This window comes from Prenolepis imparis, unplaced genomic scaffold (assembly GCF_030444845.1).
Source record: "Prenolepis imparis isolate NDT839.2.m4 unplaced genomic scaffold, iyPreImpa1.0 SCAF_3, whole genome shotgun sequence".
Lineage (NCBI taxonomy): Eukaryota > Metazoa > Arthropoda > Insecta > Hymenoptera > Formicidae > Prenolepis > Prenolepis imparis.
In genome coordinates, this window is record NW_028141161.1 from 13,019,270 (window position 1) to 13,034,142 (window position 14,873).

The following is a 14,873-nucleotide window of genomic DNA, read 5'->3' on the forward strand; positions in this document are numbered from 1 at the left end:
TCATGCTGCATTTTTAGAAGAGATAGAACACAGTCGTAATTCTCTTCCGACGTACGAACAGAAGGATACAAAATTAGCACGAAAGCTGGCCGTTCGCGAAACATTGCAAAACCGAGATTAGTATGTCGCACCTGTCGTAGTGGCGAGAGAAGAAGCGCGCAGAGGAAGAACAAAGCCCCTTTGCTTCGCAACTTCTCTCTTGATTACTTTGCAGTATCTATAGTTTGCCCGTTTAACGATGACACTAATGTTCTCGCGCGAGATATCGAATGAATTGAACTTGACGCCGTATCAATCTTTCGCATAAGTTAATCATATGTATGATAATTGCAAGAAATGCAAGCAATAAATTTCTCGAGCCAAGTTTCAAATTATCACGAGAGCGTCATTAAATTAGCTACTCATTAAACTACTTAAGCGCAGTAATGAAAATTATATAATAATATAAATATTAATATATAAGTGGACGCGCGCGCGTATATATATAAACATAGGTATATTTTTCCGCGAAGTATATTACATTCATTGAGATATTAGATTAATAAATAATTTTTGTTATAAAATATCGAATTTTTAGAATGTGGTGCAAACGATTTAAAATTATAATAATCTCTCACGCACGTGTATTTACACACACACACACGCACGCACACACGCACGCACGCATACAGTCTAGTAAAGATTATTTCAAAGGGTGTCACTGACAACTTGTGAATCTCTGTCGATTCTGATTTCGCAGCGCAATTATCATCGCGGTACCGATCTTTGTCAACCTCGTCGACTACCCACTACATTTCTGACGTAATTCCGCCACTGTGATTCTCGTCTCTTTCTCTCTCTTCCCCCTCTCTCTCTCTCTCTCGCGTTGCAAAAGATCTCTGTGTCGTTCTCCTCTTTCTGTCACTCGGTATCTTTTTCACCGCCTTCACCCCTCGATGTCTCTCGCGCGCTGCTTTGCTCTCGCTGATTGTATAATTGGGAGGCAGCAACGAGCTACGTGCGTCACTCCGATGATTTAGCCTCCCCCTCGGCGTCGCCTTGCCCTCGGCCAACGGGCCCTCGGTCAATCACGTCGTAATTACTTTTAATGCTGGACGACTCGGCTGACACAATATCTAACCCGTCGACAGCTCGTCCCTCTCGTCTTTCTCTCTCTATCTCTCTGTTTTTCTCTCGACATCCATCTTTCTTTTTCTCTCCCTCTCGCTCTCATTGTCTTTTTCTTCTTCTTCCCTACCGCCCAACCTTGTGCTCTTCCTTTTTTATTCCTGTCTCTTTCGTGCACCGTGGCCTAACTGTCCGCTCGCAACATACTTCGCACGATCGGATTAATTGGTAATAGAGAGCGCGGCAAGGACCAAGCCGGGCAAATATCGCGATTAATATTGATAGGGCCACTTTGCTGCTGTTACAACCGAGCAAGCGAATGAACGAGCAAAACACACTCTGCAGTGATGCCTTGGATAGGTGTTAATTTGTTGATTTTCTAAAAAAAAAAACAAAAGATAAAATTATCTTGTCGTTTGATCCTGATAAAATAATCAAAGAGCTATGGAAAGCTACGAAGACCTCAAAAAAGCATAAGTCAAATTAATGTTTTCAAATGTTACATGACACACAAAAATTATCTAAAATGCTTCCAGATTTTTTTGAATTGTATTTCTTTAAATAGAGGACTATATATATGATCAACATATTTCAATCGCTGTAAACTGAAAGAGGAATTTAGTCCAAAATTAGACATTGATCTGAACTATTATCGCGAGATCACTTCGCAACGAAGTTATAATAAAAAGCAAAATTCAAATAGAATATATCGATGTTATAATTAATATGTTTTTAATATTATTAAAAACGCGATATACGACAAATAAATAATTTGTCTATCTAAAAGATTCACAAGTCTATCTCTCTTAGGAAAGAAAGATGAATTAAGTTTTTAATTACTATCTTTTTTACATAATGTGTTTCTGTAATAAAATTTCTAGATTATCGTATAATTTTTTTTTTTTACTTTTAAATATTTTTTTTTAATATTACAATATATAATTATCATTGTTTTAAGTTATAATGCAATTTCGGAATAATCTCTATATTTTATGTACAATGGCAGTATCTGTCACATCAAAATTATACCCGATGAAAAATGTATGTGTGTGTGAAAATATCGCGAATCGAACAGGGTTGCGGTCAAAATGATTTACATCGATAAGTAATTGTCTGTACTCGAATGCTTCGTACAATTGAAACCGCTTTTATTTACATAATCGCCATTTCGACTGCTGCGTGGCTTATGATTGATGCGAGAGACTCATAGACCATGTTGACAAAATTATGAGATCAGGCTTCCGAATGTCCGGAGCCAAATAGGTCGCGATGGGCCGCGTGTAGCGTGACTAAGAATCTTCCATAAATTCCGCCGAATCGACGTCACGTTGATGCTTTGTTCGAAGATTCTTATTAGAAATGCTAATTTGTCGCAAGAGTAAGTTCGACTTGCCCGACAGCGATAAAGCGTAATCGCGATCGCTCATGCCCGGCACAGAAAGATCGGCACGGATCGGCAAGAGTCGCCTGTACTTTGCGGTTCCTTGGTTAGTCCAATAAAAAGAATAAACAAATAAGGAGCTAGGAACAGACATACGTCTGTGTCGCCTTGCAATTCGAAATGAAGCGCATAGGGTAAAATCGGGATACGAGACGAATATCGTCGTCGTCGTCATCGTCATTGTTGTCGTCATCGTCGTCGGTACTGAAAAAGCGAGCGACTCGCCGTCGATGTCTCATCGCGTTTATTGGGATTATAAAGCGTGCAGAGGAAGGAGGGCAGGAAGGAGAGATTTGTTTGAATTATTCAAATTAGATACGAAATTGAATGCGTGCTCTGCTCGTGTGCAGGTAATGACGGCACTTGCATATAAATGGTAATTATTGTCATTATTCTGCCCCGGTCGTCGTGTCCTCTCCTCTTCGTTTTCCTCCCGCCGCCTCATTCTTCCTCTCTCTCGCTCTCTCTTTCTCTTTCTCTCTCTCTTTCCCTTCTCCCTCCGCCGATTGTTCTCATCTCTCTGCTTATGCGCCGTGCCCGTAATGCCGTGTGTTCCCATACACTAGTTGAGATAATTATCAAAATTGTTTTATTGTTACTATAATTAGGGGGGACATGCCATGTTGCCTCCTCCCTCCTCTCGTACGTTCTGGACAGGCGAATATGCGCGTTTCTTCGTCGCCGTTCCCCTTCGTTGTCTCATCCCTCGCCGCGTTGTCCCCCTCCGGTCCTACCCTCTTATTCCTCTTTCCGCGCGCAAACTACAATACGATCAGCTGACGTTTCGCCTTCTCGAATCGCTTCCGAGAAAATCGGCCTCGCGCCGGCATCGCAATTACTCGGACCCGCAATGTTGCAATCACGCGAGTTAGTCGCGAGTTCGTGGCACGGGCTCGGCCGGCCACGCTTCCGTGTGAATTTTATTATATAGAAGCCCCGTCGCTTTGCATCGCGTTTGCGTATAGATACATCGCGCACAATGCTGCTGGTAATATCGCAAGACTCATTTGTATGTCGGAGAATATCTATCATTTCCGTTTGACATTAAGAAAACAAAGTTTATTTGTACAATAGTATTTTTTCAATGATAAGAAATCAAATAGCATAAAAAAAATTAAATCGACAAATAAGCATGCGTAATAATTAAATTGTATATAAATTGGCAAAGTAAAAATGAAAGAATTATATAAGAATCAAAATATGATAATGCGGCAAATACGCGTATTAAATATGAAAACTCTGTTTTCACGTGTGTAGTTATTTTATATAATAAAAATAATGTCAAATAATACGTTTAACATTATATATTATCTTAGTATAATAAATTCAAAGCAGATATCGGAGAATTGTCCAGTAAAATTAATAAAGTGCTAGCGTATATATTTAAAACTATTTATATATATTACTATCAGAGGAACAGAAGAAAAAAACATATAGATTATATTGTCACTTCCTCCATAACTACCGACGAGATCTTCTTTCTTTTCTTATTTTTCTCCCTTTTATCTACACTCACGCTTGTGAGCACGTCTCTTAGTTTCTGGTCTCATGATCGTCTTTCCTCGGAGGAGGACGCACAAAATCATAATAAAGCCAATAATTAAACCGCAATATATATGTGGCAAAGAAGAAAATAAAAGCAACATTTCTCCTACTTATTGTCCTCCTCAGGATGAAAGAAATGCTATAGAAGAAGAATGCGAGGAGTCCTCGTTTCGCGAGCTCCGTCAAGGAAACAATAACCGTGGTAAGGATCGCACAATGACGGAATTATTAACTTCCCGGCGAATTAAAACCGTCGGATCTTTTCTCTCTTAGCACTAAAATCTTGGTTCTATCTTTGCTTCCCCATCTATTTCGATGCCATTCTTTTCTCCGGATAAATCTTTCTCATTGTCTCGATTTTCACATTTTATCACCTTATTTTGTTACATTGCGAAATTACGTGCATCAATATTGCGTATGCATTATAATAAAAACAATTAATATTGATACAATTGTAGGAAAATAATAGAAACAAATTTTCTATGAGGAGAAATTAGTAAAAGTTTAATAGCTCACTAGAGAAAGTGTGTAATGCATTGAATAGTTCTTATACAGTTTATAAATGTCACACGATCTATTTTAGTACTCGTTTAATCTAATATTAGCATTTATTATTTTTCCATGCTCTAAATGATTAGAGCGTACAGTATAACTGGCTCGATCAATCTTTCTACGATAAGCAAAATTGCAGCGTAATCGCATCTCATTAAAAATAGTAGAACTAGTAATTAACAAGTCAACAACGTTAAAAATACAGCATTCCGTTGATATTATCGAGCACTTAATAACTTATTTAACCTCTCGGTAATTATCGCGTTCTGCTAGACTGGCGGTTCACATTCTAGATCTGTCACCCGATATTCAATTCTCCAAAACTCGATCTCGAGATCCGCGATTTTTTCCCGCTTTCTTATCGGTCGATAAACTTATTTCATCGTTTCGATTCTACGATTGCGAGGGTCAAAAAACAGAAGCGAGAGAATGTCACATACACGCGGCCGATCGGTCGCGAAGAAGTCGAAGAAAAACCGCAGGTCATCGAGGCGTTGACGCGTTAAAACGTTCTCTCTTTGCTCTCTCTCTTTCTCTTCAGTCTCCTCTCCCATTCCTCTCGATTCCTTTCGCGAGATCCTGCATCTCGTCGAAGATAGGATATAGAAAGAAGCAGTCTCGCGCGCGCGGTCGGGGCGAGAACGCGAAAGATGAAGAGGAGGACGCGACACAAAAACCAATCGCTTCTAGGAGGAAACGAAAGGGGACGGAATGACTGGTTCTCTCCGCGCCGGCTTCGGAAGAGAAGTCTGGTGCAATAGGAGAAAGAGAGAATATGGGTACATTTGAGAGTAGAGAAACGGCCGCGAGAAGAGAAGGCTATATATGACTCAGCTCTTCTTCGCGGTTGGCATCGCCGTGGTCGGTGGTGTCGGTCAGGGGTGCATCGGGCAAAAGAACAAGGAGATGCCTGGACAGAAGGCCGAGGGCAAAAAGAAAGCGAGAGAGAGAGAGACAGAATGGGTCGTCGAGAAAAGATGGCAAAAGGAGGAAACAAAAGGCGATCGCGTATGAGCGGCAATTAGCCCCTCTAATGGCGCGCGAAAACAAAACAAAGGAGAGGGCGAAGCGTCGAGCTCAAACACAATAAAGCCCACACTCGCGCGGAGAAAGGAGGTAGGAGGGGTAGAAGGGATGAGAGGAAGGAAGAAATAAAGAGTGCCAAGGAGGAAGGGAGGGAACAATGGCGCGCGAGCCACCGCGAGTCGTGCTGCCGTTGCTGTTTGCCGCTGTCCGATGTCGTTGTCTTTGCCCTCCTTCCCCTTTCTTGCCCTTCTTCCGTTGTTCCTTTGCGCTTTTCTTGCTTTTTTTTACCCTTATCTTTTTTTCTGCTCCTCGTCACTGACAACGCCGCGCGACAACTGCTTCCGAATAGCCCGGAAAGGCTCGCTTTGGAAAATTAAAAGTCGCTAATGAGGCTCCCTAACGACAGGGTCATTAAAATTTCTCGGGGGGGGCAACTTCAGGTTTTCACATAATCTCTATGTGATCTTAATATTCTTCATTGTATATTCCATACAATACGCTTGAAGTTTTCTATTGAAAATATGAGTACAGCGATTTTACAACGATATACCTTTAACAGCTGCTTTAATTAAATTAATACGAATTATTTACTTCAATTGTGTGTTAATTAAAAAAATTTTTCTTTTTTTGCTCTTCTCTGAAATTTTCTTTAAAATATTCTGGCTTGGATCTATGATTATGATAAATATATTAATTTATCAGGACACATACAGAATATTAATCATAGCGAGTATGTAATTAAAATGTTGTCACTGAACATGCTCTCGACAGTCTTTTTTTACATTGACTGTGATTTTGTTCCACGTTTAACGCGCAATCTAAATTGCCATGCAAAGAAGTTAATTACTTTTAAGATATGTCCTCTCATGCTGATGTTGTTATTATAACTTAGTAATTAACGATTTCATTTAATAGTATGCATAAAGCATGTTTTTCATGTAAATTTATGTAAATGTAAATAGGTTTTTATTTACGAGTCTACAAAATTGATTAAGCTACACCAGAAAATGAAATACTATTAGCAGAACATGCAAAACAAATCTTCTTAAAATCTATCATTTAGCTAATATAATTTTATCGATATGTAATTGAATATTAAAAAATTGCATAATATGTTTCGATTGCATATATTTTAAATTTCTGCTAGGATTTTTTCGTTTCAAATATGTGCTATTTAAAAGCATAACTCCATAAATACCTAAACGCAATTATTGTATCACATATAATAAAAAAATTATTATTTTTTTCTATATATGGAATGCCATTTCTGAACAAAAAGTGATTTGTATTAATCTGACGAGATATACTGTCGATATTCGGCCATATAGATATGCATCGAATCAAATTTAAAAAACTGGGTCATTTTTAGAATTTTGGCTAACAAAAAAGAGATATCGCGGACAAGTGGAACGTTTTTAATAAAATTTTGCGACGCGTCCGGTATTTCTTTAATATTTTAACAAATCCACTTTCCGGACTAACGCGACGGCAAGAATGAAATTATTAATTATCATCGAGCTACAAACGTTGTAAATGTTGCCGCGGTCACGACGCCGATTTGCGCGACGTCGCATTTGCGAAATGTGAAAGCAATTAGTTCTGCACTCGCGGTCAGTTACGTGTGGTGCATCGCACATATGTATGCAAACCCACACGCGGAACAAAATAATGTAGTCGTCGGGACGCTTAATAGAACTGTCCGTTTACCTCGTCATTACTGAGTCAATTATGTCTGCTCGTCGTGCTAGTAGTCTGCCATTATTTCGTCAAGTACGGCGCGTTATTGGATTCCGCGATGTTTGGTTACTCTGATGCAGCCGCCGCTGCTTCGCCTTTTAATGGATTATATCATCTCCGCGGCGGGAGTCTCTCCTCGAATTCACCGTGTGCTCGCCTCATAAGGTCACCGGTACGACCCATAAAATGTTGCGTCTATGATGTAGCACACGCTCTTTGGCGTGTACGGTGCATTCGCTCGAATGATAAAGGCGCCGGCCCCGGGGCGCGTGTAATCGCGAGTAAACCTTCCGCTGTAAATTCATATTGCGCTTCTTCCCCCTATGTCCACATAACATACTGATGCAGGAACTTCAAACGATGGAAATTGCATGATATTTAAATTGATAAACGGTACGCCTGTCTCTTTCTCTCCTTTATTTTAGCTTTATATTAGTCGCTCATTCTGAAAGTCGAAATACAAGTTTTGAAATCTCTTGCTGAAATTTGTTTCGAATCTTAAAAAAAAAAAAACTTAAGTAAATTGATATTTTTTATTTGAGAGAAAAATTCACATAATATATTTTATTTTAAAATTTTATATTACTTTGATAATTTTCTTTCACGTACATAAATATGTTTCGACTTTAATTGTGGATATTTCTGAAAATATATGAATTAGAAATAACTACATAATTGCAAAATGTAATAACAAATATATTTTCATTAATTATATATAATTAATTAATCTTCATGTCAAATTAATAATATCTTATAATGGATATGACAGTCAAAGAGACAGTCAAAAAGAGCACGTCACGTGAGAGATTATGATTTCCTACAAAGCATCAACTTTTTTTTTCATCAACTCCGCAAGTTTTACGAGGTATACGTAGACGATATCGGTCGCAATGCACACGGATAGAAAAAAAAGGGGATGGAAGGGAAACTGGAGAGCCGTTGGCAAGGAGCAGCTGACGCCTCGAGTTCTTTAATTAAAACTGACCGCCCGCTTTTCTTCTTCGGCCAAGCAATAACGAGATTTATTTCATAATACCTCCGAACTCGTTCGCCGCGTGGACGAGCGTCTGCAATTTCTCAGGAGATAGCATTTTGCGGAAAAATCTGATTAAAGTAATGATCGCGATAATGGCCGCAACAATAGAAGCAATCTTGCGCAAACTTTTGAAAAGATCTACAAGATTTACAAATACAATCTACAAACGACTAATGAACTTCATATGTTTTAATCTATTCGTCATTAATTCTCATGAGTAGGAGAAGAATGTCTAGTAATTATAGAAATGATGAATACAACACACACATACATATACACACATATTAAGCAATTATGATAAATTTCTTGCCTAGAAAAGATATATTGATTTGGATTATTGTACCAATACATACTTCATTCTTTCCTTCTCTGCTGCTTAAATACTTTTTGTAGATTGTATAACAAAAAGATATTCTATGATATATGTATATGGCGTGTGTGTACGAGACAGATCGAAAGAGAAATTATAGGATCCTAATCGGAGTCCATCATCAGTTTGTACCCAACACGCATATTTAACGTGAGAAATCAGCATGAAGGAGTAGAAATCGTCGATCGTAGAAACATGTCATTATGGCTAATTGGTATATATCGACGGTCGTTTCTAAACGTAGAAATCCTACGGTGTATATAATATATAAACATATTCTTAAGAAATCCCGTCCAGAGTAAACGGTGACAGATGCTATTAGAAAGATTAATAATTCTTATCCATCGTTCTTACGCGGATCATATAACGACGCACGTGCCTCACAAAAATTTTCCATTTTAATTTATACAGATATTCTCTCTCTTTATAGAATATACCTATATACGAACAAAGTTCCATATAAATCGGTGACGTTATAAAGTGTGACAAGCACTTTATTAAATAAGACGACTTGAATTTATAAAATCATAGACAGATGTTGCAACACAATTTAAGGATGAGATTTAAGATACAAAAAAAATAATAACAACTTAACAGCTTGAAAATTATGATAATTAAGAAATCATTTTTTCTTATTTTTTTTCTCGATTAAAAAAAATAGTTCAAAATCTATAAGGTTACGAAATTACTACAAAATATTGCTGCTCTATTAAATTAAACGAAGTGCACGCTTTGTGAGAAAATAACATTAAAGCGGATCTTTGCGGATAGCCAACCGAGAAAGACGTGAGATATGTTGAAAATATTAACTTTTATAATCGCGCGTGTTTACGGTCACATCAATGTTGTTATGATATCGCACTCGTTGCAAACGTTGCGATGCATTTTTGCATCGGAAGAATAATTTATAAAAATATATAATCACGTGAATATATTTAATCATATCTATTTTTCTTTTTTATAAAAATTCTTTTTTTTATTTTTATACATGTATAAAATAATATATAATGATAACGTCATTAACGATAAAGTAGTAAGAGAGTAATCATATTAAAGTAATCTCGCAATCGATTTGAAAAACAAGTCGATAAATATATACTGCAAAGATATATGAGTACCCATATGTAGTGTCTACGTAAACAAATTTTATTTTAGTAAATTATTATCGTCTATTTGAGTCACTCTTATCTTAAAAGTTTATTTTTAGTAAAGCGTTGATTTTGAATCATCTTGATAAAATCAAATGACCCATATATTTAATAGTTTGCCCTTATCGGAGAAGCTTTTGTCACATGAAATGTGATAAGAATTTGGAATGTATGATGTTAATAGAATACAGATTGCTAAATTCCTGATATATATTTTATTTAACCCACGTGTTATTTTTTGTTAACGGATATGTATGCATGCAATTTGTTATTAGTGGTATTTATCGTAAAAATCTGTTTGTAGATTCGGATCATTCCTTTCGAGAAAACATATCGGAGGCGCGTTTGCGTGGGTCGCGAAGGGATCGGCGAGGTAAAAGGGGAGAAGAGAGCACAATAAAATTTATTACGCTTAAAGCGTATCTCATAAAATAATGACAGCGCAATACAGCGACTGCGCTCGCGTTCACGCGAATGCGCCATTTATCGGCACTTGCGACGGAGATTCTCTCTCTCTCTCCCTCCGTATCGTAATATAAGCGTGATGGCGTCGGTCAATTATCGTCGCAGGAAATTTAATTGATCGTGATAAACGATCAAATTGTAGAGGAGGAAGAGCTCGGCTGGTTACAATTTTTTTTACCGCGCACAAGTGCGAAATTAATCTTTGATATTATATTTACCAAGTCAGCGGTATAAATTATTAATTCGTATTGCGTTAAATTAGCTAACAATAAGTATTCTACTAAAATTGGAAAAGTATGTCCTTTAGAAATATTTTTTTATTAATCCTGAAAAAAAAACGCGCATATATTCAAAACCAATTTAAAATCACTTGAATTTCAATTAATATAATATTACGAATATTACAAGTTCTTAATAATGTATTTTAATGCTCAGTTAATATGTCAGAATTTATTGCGGCAATATTCGATTCATCGATCACCTGCAAAAAATAAATTACACATGTTTCTGAAATATCGTACTCTGAGATTTACTTCGTCAAGACCATCGCCCATTCGATCGGAACGGCACAGTCCGGCGATGCCGTAACTGTAATCGTTTTTTCTACTTGGCGAGACGATATTAGATTATTCCTTTTTTTTTTCACAAACAGTAGCACGTGTTCGGAGAGAGACGCACGCTATTTATCACGCCCAATTAATTTTACGAATGGCACGATTTTACCGAGATCGTAATCAGCTCGTTCGCTGATGGGGGATTTTCTCGCGGTGTTCATCGCCGAAACGAAAATGATCATCATCGATCAATCGATCGATGGCGAACCGTCACGCGTCATTGACGAAGCGATAAGAAAGCCGAGTGTATACTAAACGCGCGCTGGTCAACGCACTCGTTATCCTGGTTCGCCGATTTGCATATTCATAATGCTCGCACTACGGTATGCCGTAAGAATGCAGGAAAGCAAGCGACTGCAGTCGCGCCTTTTGCCCGTTGCGGCTCTTCGAGACTGCGAGACGTCGTAAAAGTGCGCATAAGTTTTTTTTTGGCCTCTTGCACTATCTCCTGCCGATCCTTACGCGTGCAAACTTCTCGTTCTGCTCCTTTGTCGAGTCGCTTCGCTGTTGTGTTGCACCATATAATGATCGTACGAGACTATTATATCTTTCACCGTTATATTCCACCCTTTGAATTTTACTGACATTGAGTGAACTTGAAACTAGGAAGTTTAACATTGAACATACATCCGTGATTAAGGGAGGATTCGGGATACATCTGATATTGATCGTTTCACAACATTATTTCCAATTATATATATTACAAAGCTGTTAATCTTTATATTCTTATTAAAAATGAATTTCTAAAATATAAAATGTTAAACAAAAAAATGCGATTTTTTTAGAGAAAAAATGAATAATTTGAATTAATATTTAATATTTTCTATTTGTAAAATTACAATAGTATTGATTATATCAAAAACTTTATATACATTCTGATCTACATTCATGATTACTAAAAAACGATTGTGATAAGGGATGAGTTTGTTATCCGTAACATCGCAAATTAGAGGAAGCATGTAGAGCTTCTAATCTCTTCATCGATTTCTGCTTAGCGAAAATTCGACAGTCGACTCGGACACAGCTGTTCACGCTTTTGCGAGAATTCGATAAAAATGACTCGGTCAGTTTTCGACTTTCAGCCGCATCTCAGTTCGAGCGACGAAGACGCAAAGTTTCTCTCTTCGCACGATCAGCTGTTCTGCGCGCGAACACGTGCGCGCGCGATTGACAGCGCGGGGGCGAGAACGCGGCGCACGCGTGTGCGTGCGTTCGCTCTCGCATCTCGCACGCGTGTATTTGGCAGGCAAACAGCCATATACACCTACATGTATACACATATACAATACACGAGAATTCTATCTGGCGGGCGTCGACGCGGCGCGGTGTGTGCATGCGCGCGTACGCTCCCTCGCTTGTACGTGGCTTTCTACGTGCACCCACCGCACACACACACGTAACAGCACGCGTGTGGCGGTCTCTGTGTGGGAACCCAAACGAAGGGAGGCAAGCCAGTAAGCTCGGGCGCGCCGGAGCGGCGAGAGCAGCCATTTTACTCGATTCCGGGTGGAAAACGTCTCGCGCTCTCGTCACGACGACGACGACGACGACGTACCACGTCGATGCCGTCGACGACGACGTTCTGCATCGCGACGTGATAACGCAACACGCGGTCGATACCGCGTTTACTGTCGACCTCTCAGGATACGCGATCGCCGCCGTTGTGCCGCCTGCACGTGTATCACACTCACGCGAGAGAAACATAGAGAGAGGTGCGCGATTGTGTGTGTATGTGTGTCCGTCTCTTTCGCGCACATTGCGAGAAAAGCGTGCGATATATGTATGCAGCATCCACCGCAAAAGGAGCATCATGAGTGTGAATGTTATGCGTGTATGTGTATATGAGAGGGAGAGGGAGAAAAAGAAAGGGGAAAATCAAAAGAAAGACAGAGGGAGAGAGAGATTCTCGAGGTGCTCTGGTAGCACGAGGTGAGGCTATTCGTTCTGCGCAGGACCGCTCAAATTCGCCGCCTGTTTTGCATACCGCGTTTTCACCGACCGTCCGCCTCCACCCCCGCGTCATCCACGGTTTCATCCACGACCCGCCCTACGCGATTTTCCACGACCAACCCCCTAGGAGGCACTCAGGTCTGATTTCGGCAGCCGATCTCTCGTGATTATCCACGCTCTTGCAAATTTCCTCAAAATTTAATATTATCAAAAAATTGTCTTTCTATTATATTTATAAATTATAATAAATTATAATATTTTCATAGATTTTATTCTGTTAAAAAATCGTCTGATTGACATAGGCATAAAAACAACCGATAAAAAACATAGAATAGCATTTAGTTTCCTTTTTACTATTTTAATATTTCAAAAAAAATTTCATAATTGTCGCAAATTTCGTGCCAACAGGATTTTGTTGTTTATAATTGATAACACTATATTCGTCGTTACTCTCTCTCCTTTTCGCCCTATCTCTCTTTCTCTCTCACTGCATCAGCTGTTCGATCGAAGTTTTTCTTTTTCTTCCTCTCTCGCCTGCAAATTCTTTGGAATCATGTGTGAGGAATTACAATGTGCTTTTTTGCGTTATTCGTTAATAGAGAACTCTATTCCCAATACGATTTTCAAATGTGATTACATCACGAATAAATTTATTGATACCGTTGATTTCGCTTCGAAGCAGAATTTCATAATAATCGCTCTTGAATGACGATAGACCCTTTAAATTGAGCTTTAAATCGTCATATACGATTCGTAAAGATTGTCTAGCGAACGCGAACGAAAGAGACTATATGCGTAAGCTGATTGTTCATAAAGACATATATTTCTCTAAATAAGATTCTTAAGAATATGTTGAAAAAAAAATCTTTATACTTCACATACTTGATCGTTCGTTATCAAAACATTCGGTTAGTATCGCGCGATTGATGCTCATGATAAGAAAACATTCCAATTCGATACAAACTTGCGATAAATAGCACCGAATTTTCTATTACGCGAACACATCAGTCAGCAATGTGCTTCGTGACGACAACACTAGGCAGCATTGACCTAGAAATTCGCTAACAGAGAAGGGAATCGTGACATTTTCAAGGACTTCACTTCGAACTGGCTATGTGCAACGAGAAAATTTTGAAAAGTTTGCCACGGACACCGGAAGTCACGGCGATACGGTACGTTTGTAGAGCATCGCGACGCTTTGTATAAGATACGCATCATTCATTTCAAGTGCAGCGCTCACGATTGCATCAATGCTTTGATAATCAGTTTCTTTCTTACTTACAATTAGTCCTTCAATGAATTGCTCAGCGTTAAAAGTGTTGCATCTAATTTTTAAAAATAAATAGTAATATAAATAATAAACAAATCAAGATAAATATGTAAAATTAATTTTTTTGTTAATTATTGCATAAAAATGATGTAAAAATAAACTTTTAAATTTAAAGCTATATATCTTTAAAAAAAGAAGATGAAAAGAATATCGTTAACGTTTTTATTTCAAACTGTTGGAAATTATTCTATTTAAGAAAAATTTTTTGTATACCTTAATATTAATTTCAGTAATTCAAGGATAGCCGCTATTATGTCATTAATACATTAATGTGAGAAAGTTTTTGGCTAAAAACAATGCGGGAAATTCCGGCACGCAATCACTCCCAATTTATTTTCAATAAATTCACGGCGATTTCAAGCGAGAAAACGAACTCAGAGTGCCAAACGCTAGGCTACTGATTTCGTACGTAGATATTGCCTACTGCATACACACGTATATATTTTGACACGCGTATGATGCTCAAAACTCTCTGGCTGCACCAACCGCGTTAATGCTGTCTCGCGTAATGAGCGACTTGGCTCCAACGGACGCATATTTTCTTTTACGATG

The 14,873-nt window shown here is 38.3% G+C and overlaps 1 protein-coding gene across 2 annotated transcripts in view; it reads left to right on the forward strand.

Annotated features, from left to right (window-relative positions):
* The window catches only part of Zfh2 (Zn finger homeodomain 2), a 386,236-nt gene that overhangs the window by 65,622 nt on the left and 305,741 nt on the right, over positions 1 to 14,873 (forward strand). The window contains exon 1 of one of the 2 annotated variants that reach the window (XM_083034259.1): positions 13,815 to 14,163. The exons of the other annotated variant lie outside the window; for it this stretch is intronic. The gene's annotated coding sequence lies outside the window, so the exon portion shown is untranslated. Of the gene's footprint in view, positions 1 to 13,814; positions 14,164 to 14,873 lie in introns of those variants that run through there. 2 annotated transcript variants of the gene reach the window in all.